The sequence below is a fragment of the Solanum lycopersicum genome, chromosome 12, assembly GCF_036512215.1.
Source record: "Solanum lycopersicum chromosome 12, SLM_r2.1".
NCBI lineage: Eukaryota > Viridiplantae > Streptophyta > Magnoliopsida > Solanales > Solanaceae > Solanum > Solanum lycopersicum.
The window spans coordinates 27,129,998-27,150,634 of record NC_090811.1 but is presented as its reverse complement, the minus strand read 5'-3'; positions in this window follow the sequence as shown (position 1 = coordinate 27,150,634).

Genomic DNA, 20,637 nt, shown 5'->3' with positions numbered 1-20,637 from the left:
GAGGGTCTTGGTGTGAAGGATAAACTATCTTATGAGGAGCTTCCGGTTCAAATCCTTGATAGGCAAGTAAGGAGTTTAAGGAATAAAGAGGTGGCTTCCGTAAAAGTGTTAAGGAAGAATTACCTACTTGAGAGTGCAACATGGAAGGCCGAGGCCGACATGAAGTCCCATTACCCTCATCTATTTTATAACTAAGGTTAGTAGTTCTTATTAACAATGAAAATAATGACAATAAATTGAAGTTTCTTGATTTTGGTGAAGCTTCGCAGAATGTGCATTTTTTGGATGTTGTTACAGTGAACTCTAGTGAAATGTGCATTTAGACTTCAAAATTTACAGTTCTGGTTGTTTTGAGTCATGTTGTGCATTTTGATTTGGTAAGTATTTATGAATTGATATGTAGCATGTTGGTAAGTTGAACTTTGGCATAATTGATTCATAAATGCTATGTTGAGCACTTGTTGTTGTGAGAAGGATATTTCTCATAATGTAATGTTGAGTCTTATGTGTGGTAATTGAAGCTTTTTGAATTGCCTTGTGTAAGTGATATGATTGATGTTGTAACTCATGTTGTTATGCATTGTTGTTCGTTGGACTTCTAGTCTTGAGTTTATTCCTTCCTTCTAAAGATTTTTAGTGTCATTCGGGGACGAATGTTCCTGTAGGGTGGGGGGATAATGTAACATCTGAAAAATCCAAGACATGTTCTAGAGACTAACACAAGTATCATAAGGTTTAGACACTGTTGAAAGGACCAACTTAATGAATATAAGTCATCTAGGTAGTATAGAAACAAAAACGTCCAAGAACGTCCATGATGTCCGGAAACTAGTTTAATGAGGTGCTAGCGTGCCTAAGCCTATTTTACTAGCTTTTAGAAGTCGAAAAAGGATGAAAATATGTGGAAGGATGGATTACATGTGTTTAAGTTGATTTATAGTCGAAAAGTCCGGGTACGACTCCCCAAGGACCAACCAAGGGCCCTTGAGGAGGAACCTTGCATTTTGGGGTAAAGGACTGCCCCGACAGTGTGAACCCACGAAGAGAATCAACGCGGAGTGTGTGGATTAACAGGGTGTCGATTCCATCCGTCGATCAAAACTTAGAAATTTTGGATAGTGATACATTTGGGCCAGTCTTTGAACTCACTTACGGATGTGCACCAGGGAAGGAGGCAAGGGTGGTTGACTCACAGATGGACCGTCAGTCGAGGTCTTGTCTGTGAGGGCCTAATTTTCTGCATGCCTTAAGTTAGGTCCAATTAATTAATTAAGGGTTTAGGTCACTAGTTGGGGGTTAAGGGAAGTCTTATTAAGTTAATTGACTCCCCCATTTAAATACCCCAACCCCATTAAACTAACCTAAGCTCTCAAAACTCACAAAACCCATACTCTCTTCCTTCGCTCTTCTTTCTCTTTCTAGTGAAGAACTCAATTGAAGACCAAGGTAAGGAGAGGGTTTAAGGTCTGCAAATAGTCAAGTTTCACCATCAATCTTTATCAATTAGAAAGGTATGTTATCTCCTTCACCTTTGAGACCTATTTCCTCAAATGGTTCCATCAAATTAATTTCCAAAGTTGCGTTTTCAAGAGGGTTTTATCCAATCTCAAAAATGATTTTATGAATTAATTTTCTTATGATTTATTTTGGATATTATGAATAGATTAACATGTATTATAACTTATTTATGATATATATGATGGTTTGGTCTAGTTTGTAAAAGATGACCTTTACCCCTTAACCCTAGGGGATGATCTTGATATGAATTATATTGTATTGATTTAATTGACTTGGTTATTGGTTGAATTTCTACTAGATGATGTTTTTATAATAATAATGAATGATTTAGGATGATTTATAGTCCTTCCATACCAGTTCTTGAGAAGTGATCTAGGTTATGAAGTATGTTGTGAATTGGCCTAAGTATCTTGTCTTAATCTATGAACTAGTATCAAATTGTGATGTAGTGATTATTTTAGGCTTGTTATCATGTTGATAATTGAATTATGATGATGTTATACCATAATTGCGTTGAGTTAAGGATTGATGGTAAGACCTTGATGATGGATTATGAAGGAGACTTGGTAAGCCTTGTGATCCCTATCTTTTAGTTCAAATTATGGTTAATTATTCTTAAGTCATGATGTTGTATTAGAGTATGCCTTGTATTAGGATTGATAGCATGGTATGATGTTCAATTGAAATGTCTTGACTATGGTTTTTGAGGTGTTGGCTAATATGTAAATGTTATACGGATGGTGAATGATTTACCAATGTGCCTTATCATGATATGAAAATGTTATGGGCTAACATCACTTATATGAATTTTAATGAAAGTATTATACTCATTCAATTCTTATTGAGCTATAATGATGATGATGATTATACAAGGTTTAGATCCTATGACCTACAATAATCTATGATGATTACTAAAGTCATTAAAGACATTTTAAATGGGACTCTAGCTTAGTACTGAGTGAACTAGAGGGAGGAGTGTCCCTTACCACATAAGGAAGGTAAGATCACTAATGTACTCGTGAGATTGGAGACTATAATGCATATACCATAAAGGGGGTTCCAACTATATCTCCTAGTTCTTGAACTATGTTGTCCCCATAGGAATACTAGCTAGTGGATCCACGTAGTTTTTCATTTTCATGTTTTGGTACTAACTTGTCAAGTAGTCCGCCTTCTTTCGATGTTGGGTTCCATAACACCGGATTCCACATTATCTCACTTGGTCTATGTCGGTTAGGGAAAGATGTCCTCAAAAGGTAAAATAAATTACAGGAATGAACTATAACTAGGGTAACCTAAGGGGTTTAGCTTAATCTATATAGGGGTATGAGACTCTACCTAAACATTGCACTAGTTATCCTTAGAGGAGTTTTAGGAGGATGTTCGTATGCATTAATATGCTTATAATGGTACATGATATATATATGGTGAACTTGCACATTGTTTATATTATCTGTTGATTCGTATCACTTATGAATATGTGTTGTTCTATATTGTCAAAGTGTTACGCTACGTACTCTTAAATTTCATGTTATGTGAAGCGCGATGTTGGTCATCATTCCTGTTGAGTTACTTGATTGAGTAAGGTTATGGGGCTTTGATTGGTCATTGAACTTGTTGACTTGATAGGGGTTCATGGGTAATTTTCTTGCTTTGGTTATGATGATATGCACTCTTATTCATGTTTGTGGTTAATTATGACTTGATGATAGAGTTACTTGACTATGTATCCAATTACATGATATGCATGTTGAATTGACTAGGTTTGATGTTGTTGGTCTTGTGATTTACATGCCTATGACCTAATAAATATGCCTTAGTGATTTGGTATATTCTTGTTGAATGTGCATAAAGGTTTTTAAGAAAATTGCATACTTAATGAAATGTCCCTTCTAGCATGTTTTCATGATATGTGTGCATATGGTCTCATACTTAGTATAAGTGGTGTGCTAACCCCATTTCTTCCTTTTCCCTAACATTTTAGGTTCCAATTGTTGAAGGGCTTTTGGAGGCGACTTGAAGAAGACTTGGATTTCTTGATAATCCAAGTAGGGTATGTCCTCAGTTTCTTAGGGCTATGCAACTATCAAGTCTATGTTGTTTCTTTTGTTTTAAGACTCGTACGTTTCTTTCCTTTAATTTGAGTACTAAACATTGTATGACCTATATGTGGTCTTGTTTCATAGATGTATGGGCTAGGACCCGTTTGATATACTCTTATTAGATGGTTATGAGATGAGGCGACTATTTTGAGACTATGTTATATTTTATATACTTATCTACAAAAAAGTGGAAGACTAAGTAATCTTCCTATACGAAGGGTCTATGTATACTCGATATATATATATATATATATATACTATGTGTATGTAGTGGTCTATGTAAATATCCTAGTAGAAATAATGAAAATTTTTAATTTTTTCGCTAATTTGACCTATGAATGTAATGATGTAATATAAGAGGCTAGTCTTAGTCCTCAAAGAGGACGTTGCCGCCGGTTATGTCTAGGGGGTATTCCTGGATGTGACACCAAGATACCCATACTTTGCGGTACTCAACACGTCTGCCACCACATTAGCCTTGCATGGATGGTCTTGAATGGTCACATCACAATCCTTGAGTAACTTCATCCATCTTTTTTATCTCAAATTCAGATCGTTTTGGATGAACACATGATTAGTAAACACTGCACACAATAAAGATAATGACGCCAAATCTTAAGAGCAAATACCACTACTGCCAATTCCAAGTTATGGGTTGGATTATTTCTCTCATGTACCTCCATTGGCGCGACACATAGGCTATCACATACTTATCTTGCATTAACACAGATCCCAAGCCCGAATGAGAAGCATTAAAATAAACTATGAAATCCTTACCTTCCACCGGTAATGCTAGTATAGGTATCGTCGTCAATAGAGTCCTGAGATTTTGAAAGCTTTCTTCGCAAACGAAATATCGTTCATTTTCAAATTAGTCATGTGAGTGGCAATGGAAGCAAAATTCTTCACAAACCAATGGTAGTATCTAGAGAGACCCACAAAGCTCCAAACATCCGTCATAGAGCTAGGTTGAACTCAATTTTTAACTGCCTCAAATTTTTTGAGGATCTACCATTACCCGTTCTTTAGAAACTACATGCCCTAAAAATTCAAAGGAAGTCAACAAAAATTAACATTAGAAAATTTTGCATACAATCTTTGTTTCCCAATAATGCCCATAACAATACGAAGATGACTGACATGCTCTTCCTCAGTCTTTGAATAGATAAAAATATTGTCAATGGAAACTATCACAAAGGAATAAAGAAATGGTTGAACAGCCCATTCATCAAACTTGTAAAATCTGCAGGCACATTGATCAAACAAAAAGATATAACCATAAATACATAGTGCTCTAAATGCTGTCTTGGGCACCTTTTCTGACCTAATATTTAATTGATGATAACCATACCTCAAATAAATTTTAGAGAATACAAATGCACCTTGATATTAGTCAAAAATATCATCTATTCGAGGTAAAGGATACTTGTTTCAGATAGTATCCCTATTCAATACGTATCTCATACTCCTATCCTTTTTCTTAACAAACAACACTCCATGGAGAACAACTTGGTAAAATAAATCCCTTATCAAGGAGCTCTTGGATTTGAACCTTAAGCTCTATTAATTCTGCCAGAGCCATGCGATATGGAGGGATCAAAATGGGGTGCATACCCGGTTCCAGATCAATGCAAAAAACTATATCTCTATCTGGAGGCACACCGGTAAAATTAGTTAGAAACACTTCTCTAAATTCCTGAACCACATGAATAGACTCAATAGAAGGAGAATCAACCTTAAAATCTCGTGTGTGAGCATAAATAATCTAAACATCCCTACTTTACTAGTTTTGTAGCCCAAAGGGAGGATATGATCTTAACTTGCTTCAGCTTGTACACCCCTTCTTACTCTATTTTTTCCCTTCTTGGACTTTCTAGAGTTACCGACTTAGTATTACAATTTAATACAACATGATAGGGGGACAACCAATTCATGCCTATGATATTATCAAAATCAGCAAGATCCAAATTACAAAATACTCAATGTGGTTTATGTGAACTTATTGTCCTAGGAATTTAACCTCAAGACCTAAGTCTAGACCCTAGACCAGACCGGCGTCATTGACCTCTCAGAGGTTGCAGACAAGCCTACATACGTCATTCTTCCTTCATCTAGATTAATTTTAGTGGAAAACATGAAACTTTTTGTTTCCTAACATGCTTACTAAACATTATATTACATGTATAATTGTTCACCATCAACCATCTAACATTAAGATCATAAAATGAAAGAATAGTTTGTAGTTGCATGAAATGTGTACTTCCCAAAACAGCACCAATACAAAGTCTGAAAATGAAATGGGAAATGAAACACTAGTGGAACATGCTCCACTTGCTAAAGCCTACATCTAAGGTAGATAATAATAGTAGACAACCTCGAAATGATGAGGTCCTACAAAGACTTGATAAAATCTCCACGTCCGGATAGCTGCAACGTTGTATAGTAAGATCTAACATCCACCTGTGCCTGCACTAAAAGTTGATATTTGTATGGAATTAGTACACTTGTACTAAGTATGGGTATATGCAAGCACATACCAAGGGCATGCATGAAAAAGAATATATCTTTCCTAAAAACATGATTTATGGAAAGTCAAGTCAGTAGACTTTCTAAATTTGGATTCGGAAAGTCATGACATGAGTGTAACATGCATCATCCAACTTATCATTTTGCAAAAAGCACATAACATATTTCACATAGCACACATCATAATTCATATAACACATAACGTTGTTCATATAATGCATTCGTATTCCATGAGACCTTGGAATCATGGACTTGACATTAAGACTTCCCATAAATGAGGGCTCAACATATGGGACCTCAACTAGGGGGTCTTCTTTAGAAAACATAGAGTCTGCTTCGTTCATTTATACGTACTTCATTTCATTTCATTAATGGGCAAGTGTAATCACTAGCTATACCTAGGATGTAGTTTATGACTTTCATCAGTTTTGTTTTGCAATGACCAAGAATGACCTAAGGTCATTACATGAATATAGCTCACCTCTTGATTATCCTATCCTAACACCTTTGGTATCATTCGTTTCATTATGTGCACCATTGAGGCTGTCCTTATTCATTCATTGGGAAATTTAACTTTAATCGACATAGATCATGTGATCATAATGAAATCCAGTCTAATGAAACCCCACACCGAAAAGAGGTGGAATCACCGGACAAAGTGACCCAAAACATGCTAGCGTACATGGGAATTGAACCCCGACAGAATACTATATTGGTAGAATAGGTTCGAAGACAAGGAGATATAGGGAGAACCATAGCCGGCAAGCCGGACAATCTCATCGCATGAGAGTTATGTGAACCTCTACCCTTCCCAAAAGAAGGCATCACCTCTCATAACTAGTCTATCGGTGCTCTGTATAAAGTTCCATTACATTCAACTCATACATCATGGAAGTTGGATTCTAGTATGAGGACACCATAGCTCAATAGATGATTTCGCTTCTTATTATTAGTATTAAGTGTGTTAATCTCAATACTTTCATTATAGTGTTCATAGAGACTGATCTCTTCATTAACTTTACACTCTCATAGGTGAGTACGTTTCGGTAACATTTACTTAGGCTCATTTGAGATTGATCTAATCTTTTACATTAGCCTCATGTCATGTTGTTACCACATCCATTATCATTAACACATTTGCTCTTCATAATTACTCACCCTTTTTTACGTGAATGTGTATTTCGTCATATGCTAATGCACTTGGTCATTTAGTGTGTTTCACACTCTTACTTACCCTTCTAGGTTTTTCATCATTTCATTGTTCATTTCATGATTTCATTATTCATTTTCTCATATTCCAATGCACTCGACTATTTGATGTGTTTCACACTCTTATTTTACCCTTCCAGGGTTTCATCAATTCATTGTTCATTTCATCATTTCATTGCATACCTCTTAAGTTCACTTATTTTTAAACGTATGCTAGACTTATGGGTCTACACATACAAGCCATGAGGCTTCATTTATAGTTCGGTCAAGTGATTCATATCTTCTTAATATTATGTAGTACAAGACTTATGCATCTTGTATGTATGCCAAGATCTCAATTTAGATCTAAGTAGGTTGCATTATACTTGAACATTTAATTTAAATATGAGTTATTTATCAATACAGAAATTTGGGCAAGGGAACCCAAGTTCCAAACCCTTGGACAATACTTACATTTTCCTTGACTTTATTTTTAGTCTTCATGACATTGGGACCCTAGATCGAGCCCCAACATCAACATTCTATCTTTATTTTTCTCATTGGATTCTCCTCTTATTTGGCCGAAGAGTTGTGGGATCGAACCCCGACAACCTGTTTTTATATTTCCTTTAAAATTTAATTCCTCTTGTCCAATTTCGCATAGACCATGAGGTTTTGGTAGCAAACCCCCACAACCTCTCTATAATTATTCTTTAATTCGCTAGGGACTATGAGGTTGTGGTTTCGAACCCCCACAAACTCGTTATTTTATTTTTAATGAAAGTTTGACTTATGTATGCATTGGTAGTGAGGTTATGGGATCGAGCCCCCATAGCTCACTTTATTTTCCTTTTATTTCTCCCTTTATCCTTTACAGCCTTGAGGTCGTGGGTTCCCAAGCCTCACACTTCATTTCTTTTATTTTTCTTTCCTTTCATTCGCTGCCTAGAGGTTGTGGGTTCGATTCCCACGCCTCCCATTTTATTTTTATTAATTTTTTTGCTCTACACTTTCAGGCAGAATCCCCCATTTTGATCCTCCCTGACCCCATGTCTTTTCTTGCAAATTTAAGGCCTCACACGGATGAGGTCACATGTTCGAATGCTGGTGGCCTCATCCCTTTTAAAATCAATTAAATTTCAAGATTCCTCATCTATATTTTAGCCTAGACGAAACTTGTTGTTTTTGCTGGAAAATTAGTCATTTTCTTACCATATTTTCACCAATATTTCCACTTAGGAAAAGCCATGGGTCATTCAACACCTTTTTGGGGTAGAATTCATGGATTCGTTTAACACATTCTTAGGTGTAGATTCATTGTTATTTTATGTGAAACTTTCCACTTAAATTAGTCACATACACCTCATATGAACATCACGAATTACACATTTTATGCACTTTAATTTCAGCCATCAAGCTAACAATTTTAAGACTTCAAAATGGATAACAATAACACTAAACATTTACATATTGCACCACATCATTTTCGGTTGACAACATTGAACATGCTTGCTATTTCCAAACACAAAATCACAAAGAATTACATACTTCACACTTAGCTACAAGAAACCATACTAACAACATGATTTATAACCTAATTTAGATTGAAATCGGAAAGAGACTAGGGACAAGGAGTTCAACATTCAAGTTGACAACCCAATTTCATACGATTAAATTTTGTAGAATGAAATTTCTCTTGGAGAAAGGATTCCAAGAGAGAAAACCCATACCTTGATGTAGCTTTCCACACCTTCCTAGTTCGGCCCAAAGCCTCCTCTAAATCTTCAACACGAACCCGTCAAGAAGATGATGCAAAGTTTTCATTCGGCTCAAAACCTCCCCTAAATCATCAACACGAAACCGTCGAGAAAATGATGCAAACTTTTCGTTTCCTAAGTTAGCTTGCTTGTTTGAATTTTTTTTGTAAGTTCTTTAAGTGTACAGAACTTTTATTGTTTTCTAATGTGTTTAATTTATGTTGTTGCAGCTTATATTTGTAGAGAATTTCGTGTGAACTAAAAAGAGAGCTTGAGCGTGAGAGTTGAATGATAGACATGAGAGAGTAGAAGTTATATTAGGCTTAGGAGTCTAGTTTGGGACTTAGTTAAATAAGGTTTACTTAATTATTAAAAAAATCTGATTTTCATTTTATTTTAAATCATCTAGAGAATAATAATTATCAATTAATGATATTAATTCAATAGCTTAAATAAAATCACATAAATTCATTGCTTCCACCTAGGTACGAACCCGGATGAAGCAAGACCTCACTTCAAGAGCTCAACTTCGGCTCTCTCTCCCTAAATTTCCCCTCCACCTTAGTAAATAAATAATTAATTATATATTTAGGGTAATTACAATACTACCCTTAGCCTGGAAAAAAAACCATTTTACCCCTAGACCCTCCAAACCTATTTTTAAGTCTTATAACGAATCCTTCGAGTATATCTTCGTAATCGAGAGACCTACATGGTTGAACACAACCTTTCCTAGCTCAAATAACTCAATAAGTTAGTTGTTTGGGATATATCAAGGGTTCTATGGTCTGGTTCTACGCATATCAATCCGTCTGAACCCGGTCTAGTCGTTGGCATTCTAGACACATTAAGCATTACTTAGCATATCCATTTTTAGGGTTGTTACAAATTGTATGAATGTAAAGTTACCAGTTATTGTGAATGAGTCTATTAAGGCTTTTATGTGAATTAAGATGATAAATATGCTATTCTTGTTAAATTTGCCTCATGTAGTGATTAAGCGAAGTAGATTAGAGTGTATGCTTGAATGAAATTATTATTGTTAATTTCTTTATGAAACTTATTATAAGAACTATGTTAATTATTATGTATAAAGTACTTATATGTTTATATTAAGCATATAAAGTATGTGATGTGATGAATGAAGTTCTAAGCATGTATAGGAGTCAAATGTAAATGTAATGAAGCTTATGTGCAAGATGTGCTCACATGTACACACACATTCACACTTAAATGAATGAATCAATGAATCTAAGTTAAGTCCAAAAGGGGAGTTTTGGGTTGATCACTCTTCCTGAATTGAGATGAAGTGTTTAGTAGCAACCCCACTACATCCCATGAGCTTTCTAAGATAAGATGGAGGATGAATGCCTTTCGTGAGTTGAGATGTAGTGCTCACTTGTTATACTTAACCTGTAGTCTATAAGAAGTTAAGAATCCGTGGAAAGTTATGCCTAGCACCAAGGGAATATGAAGGAGAGGTGGATTACACTTCGTGAGTTGAGATGTTGTATTCCAATGTACCTCTTGAGATGAGTACTCCTCGTTAGTAGTGAATGAGTTACTTAGTAGAAACATCCTTACCCCTTAACTATGCGCCCACATAGGTGTAGCTATTGGGAAATCCATGTAAATCCAAAGAGAATGACCTCATTATAGGAAAGTGAGGATCCCTCATCTAATAGGGGTTCATATCGGGATCCCATGTCTAGATCTCATGGTCTATGTCGGTTAAGCTAACTCCCATAAAAGAAATGAACGTGCTAAGTCTTCTAAAGGAGTGTTCTACTTAGGGTAGGTAGTGGAATGGTACTCTATTTATCCATTGCACTAGGTAGGCAATGTGAAAGGGGAGTCTTGGTGAGACTTATTTGAATTAAATGAACTAAGTCTTCTAAAATAACCTACTACATAGAGTAGGTTGTGGTATGAGACGGTATATATCCATTGCACTAAGTAGGACCTTTCGAAAGGGAAGACTTGGTGCCAAACCTTCTAATAGAATGTGCACCTTAGGATAGGTGGTTGGTATGGGATGCAATCTACTTATTGCACTAGGTAGGCATTTCAAAAGGGAAGACTTTGGTAGTTTGTTGGGTGTCTTTTAGTGTCTTGCCATTGATTGAGGGGCTTGTTTCTCCCGAGTTGAATAAGACAAAAGGGGCAGTCTTGAGGTTGCTTTTGTGTGCATTGAAGGAGGCATATGCATACTTTTTTCATCTGCTACTTTAGTGAGTCTTAGGATAATTCTGAGGTAGGGAAACTCTTACCTAAAATGAGTTCACTTTCTCTTTAGCTTGGCCTTACAAGTTCACTCACTTAGAATAGGATAGTTCATTGCAATTTCTCAATTTGAATATATTGTGAATTCTTTAATTGATTAATTGTACATTCCCAAATGGTTTAACTATACAGACTTAATTAGTTCACTTTAATGTTAGTAGAGTTCATTGTATGTTTCTGGGAGTTAAGTGTAAATGCCTGTTTTTGGTTAAAATTATCTGAGTTCTTCTCTAAGTGTTAAATGATGGTTCTCATGTTTATTTTCTTCTAAATTCATTAATGTTTTACTTAATTTGCATGAATGTTTATTTCACTAAAATGTCTCTTTTTCGCATGTTTTTGCATATGTCATACTTAGTACATTATTTTGACTAACCCTATACTTTTCTATACTATATAAGTATAGGTTTGAAGCATTTTGAAGGTTGATGTCTAGAAGTTGATCTTGGGAAAGTTTCTCTCAAGATAAAGTATGTCCTCACATATTAGGCATAGTCCTTTTCTTAATTTCCTAGTAAAAGATTTATTATGTTATGTGTTTAAGTTTGGTCGGTGACGATGAGATTTCTTAAATATTTATAAAAGAATTCCTTTTTTATAACATTTATTGAAATTTTTTAATTCCTCACTACTTTTCATGTCTTACGTAATGAATTTTAATTAAAGGGATTGTGCGAGACCCCAAATGGTCAAGTATGCCCGTTCATGAAACAAGGGTTCCTCCTAACTTCTACGGTGTACTTTCGGGTCATGAGCATGTTTTGCGTGGATTTATGTAGATTTTAGGTTAAAATCATCAAATTAACATCAATCCAATACAAAAAAATTATTCAAAACATTTTATGGACTAACCCATGGCTAGATCACAAAATTGGACAAATTCATCTATAAAAGACTTAAGAAATCTTTTTGAATTTTCGGATCCTTGATGAAGAGAGTTTCAAGAATGAAAACCATTCCTTAATTAATCTAAACTACGAAATTGATGAAGAATCACCAATCAGATCTTCAGTCCAAGTTGTTCCTTGAGTTTTGGCTTCAATGGAGTTCTAGAGAATTCGTTTGGGAATTTGGGATTTTGATTTTTAAATAATGAATTCATCTAGGTAATTAGGACTTATAAACCCACTCAAAATACCTAGAACACCCTTTGGAAACCTCCCAAAACTGTTATTTGGACGTAGGGTGATTGACCAATTTATACTTGCATTTTACAGTAAATTGTGCAGGTGAAACAGAACATCCACGCCTGCCATTGACCGACCGTTTGTCCAACGACTGGCCGTCCTGGCTGGCCGTCGTTTAGATAACAGACTGGAATTTTGGATCTTAAGCTCACAAAGGATAAGTCTTGACCCAAACCGACCATTGACAGGGTTTCGACCAGCCTACTGGTCCTCAATTGCCTCAGTAATTTTGGCTGGTCTATACAGCCTTAGGCTTTTGTGAAGCGTCCTTCCTCAAGGACCGTTGGTTGCTCCATGGGGATGTTTTTCCGGAAATTTCAAACCAGAATATGTTTTTATAAGATTTTAGGACCACTCACATCAATTTCATCATAAAAAAACACAGAAAACTTGATGAAATATGCTAAGACATAAAAGGTCATTTCAAGGCAAACCTTTCGAACGTCATGGACGTTCTTGGACGTTTGACCTCCAAACTTCATGAAACTTGACACACTGCCTATAAAACTATTATAACTCATATAAGGACCTCATAATATCATTAAATAATCATAAACACATAGAAAACACATGAAGCACATAGGTGATTAGTTGTCGAACGTCTTAGTCTTCCCTTGACATTTGACTTCCAATTAACCTAAATCTTTAGACACAAACTCATTACCACATTATAAACCATTTTAGGGACTTATAATATTATGAAAAACATGCTAGACTCTAGTTTCATCTAACTCGTTTAAGAGGTATTACACAGACTTAGTGTCTAGACTATGTACTTATGATATTATATATTTATATGTATATATATATGGAGCGATGATTCTAGCATATGATGTGATATTAAAAGTTTTAAATATTCCAGCTACTTTTATTACGATTATGTAAAGAAAGATATTTAATGGCTTGTATTAGACCTCACAGAGGTCAAGTACTCCGTGTGAAGATTTGAGGATACCATAACTACTAATAGTATACCCTCGAGTCATTATAGTTATGCCATTGATGTTAGGGAGTTGGGGCTAAAGTCATTATTAAGGGATTGATGGGTTCTTTCTCTTTTTAACCTACATATGAAAAATATAGGAGAAGCAAGTTCTCCCACATATATGAATTCTACCTTGACCTAAAAACCTATAATGAATCAAGACATGATGAACTAGAATAGCTTTAAGTTGTATTGAATATACTATTCTTTTATAATTGACTTGTAAAGATAAGAACAATGTGTGATAGCTTGATATTCTAGGTCCCATGGTAGCTTGATATGTTAAATCTCATGGAAGCTTGGGTTGAATTACTCATGGCAGCTTGAGGTGATGAACTTCATCATAGCATGGGATTGAGGAAGTAAACACTCTTATGTTTTTCTCGTATTGTGTTGCTAGGATGATTGATCAAGGTATCTTGACTTGGTTTAGCCAAAACCATTTCATGGTAGCTTTAGGGGAAAGGCCTATACTCTCCTAATGTTAGCTTAATTTGCATGTAAGGTGTATTTCATGAAATAGCTTGGGATTAGTTTCTCATGATAGCTTAGGGTTGAGGATTCATGCCCCCTTATAATTAGCTTGCATCTACATGATTGATGCATGTTTGTTAGGATGGTCCTTCCTTATTTAGCTTAGGTTAGGTTAGTCTAGAGAAGTACTTAGTGTATATGGTTAGTGTAAAATGCTATCCATACATGGCACAAGTATGACTTGAAGCTACCTATGACATGTCCAGAATATCATATGTATATTTAGCTTGAGTAGTTTCTATGGTTGCTTTCCATGAAAAGGGTTACTTAATATGATAGTTCCTTGTCAATATGAAGTAGGTCTACTAGAGACTCCAAACCTAAAATAAAATAGGGTACCTTTAAGATAAGTTTAGCCTGTGAGGTAGAATGGGATGTTTCACATGCATTGCACAAATGTGTTTGAGGTGGCCTTGGGGCATAGTTCTCATATGTTATCATTAATCTATGCCTTAATTATGAAAGTGGATTATGATCAAGAATTACCGAAGAGATTCACATAGCTTTGGTAGTCGTATGGGATCCTACCTTAGCCTTGGACAAGTATACTTGGAGGTGTCTTGTGAAGTAGTCCATTTGAGTAAGAAGGAAAATGAGTTAAATATGAACCATTATATGCTTTATGATGCGTTATTACGCTTATACTTCTATCTCATATGACTGTGTCTATTAAAGACTTACCATTTGGGATATATTTTGTTTGGTATGATAGTTTCCATACTTCGTAGGTTTTGTACTAACACATATTTTGCATACATTCTAATCCAATGTTGGGTCTTGAGGATATTGAGTTTCTTGCAAGGGTAGAGTTTCCAAGGATGGTTAAGAAGTGAAGATTGGTGAGTCCTCATAGCATCCGAGTAGAACACTTCTATGCCTTTTTTTTGTTCTTTTATATGTTAGTCTTTTATGGGTTGTGACCCGAGACTATTATTCTCATGAATTCATAAATGGTTATTGAGATATATGTGACAAGTTTAATAAAATGATTTTGTATTATGTTTGGAAAGAAAAGTTTAATTCCTCACTACTTTTCGTATATATGCAATGAATGATGTCTAAGGGCTTGTACAAGACCTCTGAGTGGTCAAGTACATCGTGTTTTGACTTGAAGGATTCCCTAACTTCTAGGGTGTACATTGGGTCGTGACATCTTACATACCCACCTAAGCGATCCTTAAGACTACCAAAGACAAGCATGCTTCATTTCATTTAACAAGTCAAAATTTAATACTAACGACCCTAAATGAACATACATGCATATAGGAACTTCAGATAAAGGACCACCCCCAAGACAACTCCCAAGTTACACTTAGTGAAACGTGAAATAAGCATCCCATGGTACTACTCCCACCTTAATGATCCTTGAAGATTCTCTTATACTACGCACATTACATTCATCATATACATAGCTTTCATCATACAAGACATATTATCATCATGCTTCGCAACATTTGACATAAAATCACATTACTTCATACAATTTCATATAAGAACACACCAAAACCTCTTCAAAATGTGTACTTGTGCAATGGAAATATAGAGTCACATTCCTCCACCTACCGTAAGGGCTAGCTTTAACCAACATAGACCATGAGAGCTTGACATGGAATCGCAGTATTAACCCCTACCGGATTAGAGATCCCCACTTTCTTAAGGTAGTCATACTCTTAGCCTTTACATGGATTCTCCAGTAGATACACCTATGCAGGTGCCTAGTTAAGGGATAAGGAGATTGCTTGTAAGTAACCCATTGTGAACTAATGAGGTGCACTCATCTAAAGAGGTACATTTGCTACAACTTTTGTACTTACGAAGTGTACCCACTCCTTATTCAAATCATCTCGGTGCTAAGCATGAATCCCCCAAAGAGTCTTAAACATTCTTTGACTATAGGTTAAGGGACAAGTATTTAGCACTACATCTCAACATACAAAGAGTACTCATCCCTAGAGGTTACTTTGAATACTACATCTCAACTCATGAAGAGTATCACACCTCCAACCTATCTTGGAAAGCTTTAGGGAATAGTGATGTTTCTACTAAACACTTCATATCAAATCATGAAGAGTGTCCACCCTAAAATCTCCCTTTTCATTACTAGAGTTCTTTAGTAATAGTAGGTAATGGTCCAGTCACTTTATCTCTACTCACAAACAGTGTCTGCCCTACAATCCGCCATTTTCATTCATAAATAATTCATACATTAATAGTGTGTGTGAGTACATGTGAGTACACCTTTCACATATTCATAAATTTTACGTCTAAAAATGCTCATACCGATATTCATCATAATTCACACACTATAATGCTTCACACATATGTGCTCTGAATTTAGACATAAGATCTTCAAGAAACACCTAAAGAACATCATAAAACACCACATGCCTAACCATCAAAATTATTACTTTACTTCACATCTATGCCTTCAAGTCCATATTCACAATACACATATTTATACAAATACATCAAGTAAAAACCACCACTAAAGATCGAAATAGCAGCCAAGATCAATTAAATAAACAACTAAGAAAGATAGATCAACTTACTCTCCATCCAAGCCTGTACCACCTTTTCTCAATATTTCACATAAACATCATAATAAAGAATAAATAAGCAGTAGGTAATCCACAATATAACATAGGGAACACAACTCTAAAATATTCTAGGCATATACATTAAGCCCACTCCATATGTCAAAAGTTTATAATATGCATGAGCACTCGTTCATTCAGATTTTGAACTTAAAATCATCAACTAAAATTGTAAATAACATATTTCATTCTTTAAAATGTTTTAATGCAAAGAAACATTCTTAAATTAAAAAATAGAATAATTTGGAGTTTGAAAACAATTTTGAAAATGTCTTTTGAATGGCTCATTGAATAAAACAAGGTTCAAAGATGAACTACTATTCCTTTATATGAAGTGACCCAAGACATTTGGTGAAGAAAACGTCCAAAATCTTCACTCATATTGCTCTCTTAAGTTCTAGCTTGAATGAGGTTTTGCAAGAGTCTTTGATTCTTGCCTTATATGTGTTTTGTATTGTGCATAAGACTTTTCAAATTAACTTGGCATGCTTCTATAAAAAAAGTCCCTTTTTAGCATGATTTCTATGTTGTATGTGCATATTTACCATACTTAGTACAAGTGATGTGCTAACCCCATTTCTCTTTTTTTCCCCAACATTTTAGGTTCCGGTCGTTTAAGGCTTCGTGACCACTTTGAAGGAAGGCTTGGATCGTTTCTCCAACTATGGGTAAGTCCTCATGCTCCGAGGATGAGTCCTTTCTATCACTATACCTATATTACATTGTTATAGTCTAAATTCAATAGTTACATTCATTTTGTTGCATGATATTGTTGTAAGCCATAAATGACATGTCTACATTTGTGTATCGGCTTTTCCATTTTTTGACTATTCTGTTTAGATGGTTTAATATGAGACTTCCTTATTAAGACTATATTATGTAAGTTATCAAATGTTTCATAAAAGTAGAAGACTATGTAATCTTCCTATACGAGGAGTCTATCTATACTCGCTATGAATATATTATGTTTAAGCTATAGGTCGAATTAAACCTTCTGATGTAGAGATGGATAAAAAGTTTTAATTTTTTATACTTTTTAACCTATGAATGTAATGATGAATGACAGGAGGCTAGTTGTATTCCTCTCTGAGGATGATGAAACCGTTTACATATAGGGCGTGTTCCCAAGATGTAATGACACCCCAGAACAACCGGGCGTCATTCAATCTACCCATTGATGGTGGTCGTCGATTGGGCAGTTTCTGCCTTAGAGTTAGGATCCTCCTTTGATCCCCTTGTTGGTCCTACATGGAGTGATACCAAAACATTAAATGCGTAAACATGGTCATATAGGTATTTGGTTCCTTCTCTATTAATTTTAACCTAAAAAAACTTACCAAACATGCAAAGGTGCACAAGAACACAAACAAGCGCGTAGACGTCTAGTCGTCGAGAGCCTTGGTCTTCCTTTAAAGTTTGACTTCCAAACTTACCATACAATCATCAAACTCTAAAATTTACTGTTTTAACAAATTATTAACCTATGAACACAAGTGAATATCTAGTTCATTATGAGGGTCTCTACATTTTACACCACATAGAAAAACATTTGTCCTCGAATGACAGTAAACACATTCATGGACTCAACTAGCATTTTCAAAAACATTTATAATGTTAGGACTTAAAATCATTAATACACAAGTGTTAGGCTCTAGTTTCACCGAAGTCATTTTAAAGGTGTTACAATCTCCCCCCCCCCCCCATGAAGAACATTCTTCCTCGAAATACACTTGCTCCATTTTAGGACCTTTCAAGAGACAAGAATCTCAGTACTAGTAGAGCATAACCATACAAAACCATACACAATATACAATCAGGAAGAACACGAACTTCACATACTTATATAGACTCAAAACACAACAAGATGATAGAAACAACTCTACGACTCATCATGCAATATGAATCACATTCTTCATTTGAAATATAAGGAAATCCTTCTACATTTATTATCACTCTAATATACATAAATTATATACATATTACAACCATTTTCAACCAAAATTTAAATTTCTTTACAGTGACTACAAAATCCCCTACAGTGAACATGTCCAATTTTTTCTCGTTCTATCTCGGAGTATCCATTCACTCGAAACTGCTCGGCTTCGGTTTCTACTTTCCGTAAACGAGAACGAGCTTTTTCGAGTTGTTCAATAGCCCCCCCACGCAGGCGCATCCACTTCGTCATCTCAGTCTCTTTTTGTGCAAAGAGGTTTCAAGATAAGATAGCAGGCGACCAAAAAGCTCCGAGCTTAAAAAATGCAACATTTAAGAAATTTATGATGAAAGCATGACAATATGAGTGAATACCATATAAACTCAATTTCAAAACATAATCGTAACTTCATTAAATGCATAATGGAAGGAATCAAGGAAATTCAATTCCAACAAGAGTCCTAAACAACATGCAACATGCAACATGCTACTATGACTTTCTAACTCTCAAGCATGAGTTGAATAAAAAAGAAAAGACAATCAATCAAAACTCCACTACTCATCGTACTCCTCCACCTAGAAGGAACTCATAACAACTAAAAAAGAGAAGCTATAACTTACAAACATCATCATCATCATCATCCTGCTTTGATCCCACAGCCCGTAGTTCATATAAATGAGTCTTCTTAGGAACATTATTACCTGGAACACTTAAAGGAACTTTCTTACCGTCCTTTCCTCTAGACGAAATACTAAGACAATCCCTTACCTTATTCCCATCCTTAACACAACCAAAGAAATTTTCGGTACCGATTAGGCATTTCCCATAGTGCTTCTTCGCACAAGTAGCCGAAGTAGGCTTAAAACCTTGAGAACCACTACCCTTCTCAAGTTTCACCTTAGGACCCCTAGGTTCATATTGAATTGGAGTCGTCTTCTTGAACCTATGTTGGTTTTGATCACTTGACCCACTTCTCTTCAAGTTTCTAGAAATCCTACTAATCTTAGACTCCTCAATGTATTGAGGATAAACCATTAGTCTATAAAAATTCGTATCACCATAGAGCATGGCTGTATGACACTCTTCTTTCACAAGTTCGGCGACACGGGTCACAAACCTACTCATGTCATCCATAGGGTTAGACACTAAGGATTGAGAATACCTAGAAAACATAGTGAATTTCAAGGAATACTCCTCAACCCTCATATTTCCTTGCTTGAGATTAATGAACACCTCAACCTTCATCTCCATCCTCTCACTAGGAAAGTACTTTCCTATGAAATCCTCCTTAAACTCCTCTCACTCTATAGGAACCGACTCAACTGACCTATTATATTTCTATTGAGTGTACCACACTTGATCAACCTCCTCAATTGGTACGAAGCTAAATCCGCCTTCTCCCTAGAAGTCACCCCCATGGTACTCAACACCTTATAAACATCGTCTAGGAACACTTGGGGATACTCTCCCACCTTAAAGCCATGAAAGATAAGAGGATTCATTCCTACAAAATCTCTCAATCTATATGTCATGTTTCTCTACATAGAATTCACTCTAGGTTTAACACCCCTATTCACAGAAATAGTCATGGCTCGGGCTAAAGCAAGTAAAGCATCTTTAATCTTCCCATTAGTCATTTCAGGGGAACCACCGGTACATCATTACCTTCTTCCACAATAGCAAATTGAGCATTTATAGCTCCTTGGTTTCCTTGAGCACCTTGAAGAACTTGCTCAACTTTAGAAGGAATCTCCTCATCCACCCTTTACTCTTCCAACCTTCTAGTGGTAATTGTTCTTGTAGTAATTTTCCTAAAAACAGAAAGAAAAGCATTAATAAAGACACTCATAATTTTCAAATCTACGGCACGACACAAGAGTAGGGAGATAAGCGAAACTCTATCATCCTATAGACTCTCACCTATATATGTGTCGCGAGTCACACCTATGATTGAGACTCTAATAGATGTGGCTTTATGAGACTTTTGATTCCTAAGACACTTTCATAACCTATGCTCTTATACAAACTTT